Source organism: Triticum dicoccoides, chromosome 3A (genome assembly GCF_002162155.2).
Source record: "Triticum dicoccoides isolate Atlit2015 ecotype Zavitan chromosome 3A, WEW_v2.0, whole genome shotgun sequence".
Classification (NCBI taxonomy): Eukaryota; Viridiplantae; Streptophyta; class Magnoliopsida; order Poales; family Poaceae; genus Triticum; species Triticum dicoccoides.
In genome coordinates, this window is record NC_041384.1 from 197,767,546 (window position 1) to 197,768,527 (window position 982).

Here is a 982-nt window from a genome sequence, read left to right on the forward strand (position 1 = left end):
CATGCCTTCGTCATAGCCGTGCTCCCCGCCGCCCGTGCGTCCTCTCATCGTGTCCAGGAGCTCCGCCGCTGTCCACTCCATCGAGCAAGCCGAGCCCCGAGCGCTCGCAACGCCCGAGTCCACCGCAACGACCTCGCCCGAACCGCCGTCGCCGGAGATCCCCTTCAACGCCGTCGACGCTCCGGTCCATCTCCGGCCACACCAAGGGCTTCGTCGCACTCACTGTGAGCTTAGCCATCTTCCCCTTCCTTCCGTTCTTGCTCCTGAGACGTGTAGCGACCTCCCGGAACTCAACCGCACCCACCGCCGTGGAGCTCGTCGCCGACGTGCTCCCGGTTACCCTCCGACACCTCCACGGTGTCCATCATGCTCACCGTGTCACTTAGCACCTAGCTAGCCACTCCCCGAGCCTCACCGACCCCTCTAGCGTCAAGTTCGTCTTAGGCCGAACCCCGGTGGCCGCCAAAGTCGTCGCCGGCGCCAACTCCGGCCACCCCGACTCCAAAGGACTCCACCAAGAGCTGCGGCTTGTCCTCAGCTCCACTCCGGTGGTCTCCGCGACCCATCTGGTGGCCGAAACGACCAAAACCACTTCCGCCGCCGCGTCGGGCTCGCCGGCGGCTAAACGCCGGTGCAGCCGACCCGGGTTTGACCACGGGTGGGCCCTGGTTGACTCCCCTGAGTCAATGACAGGTGGGGCCTAGCGCTGTTAATTAAACAGGTTTAGTTTTAATTAAACTTTAATTAATTTAATCACCCTGACATGCGGGACCCACTGTCAGGTTTGACCCGGACGTGTTCCATTGACCTGCTGACGTCACACTGACGTCAGGCTGACGCAATAATTGATTTTCTGGAATTATTCTAATATAGGAAATTCCAGAATATAATTTAAACTTCAAAAATTCATAACTTTTATTCTGTAACTCCAAATCAGACAAATTATATATGAAAAATGATCAGAAAAATCCAATCTATCCAT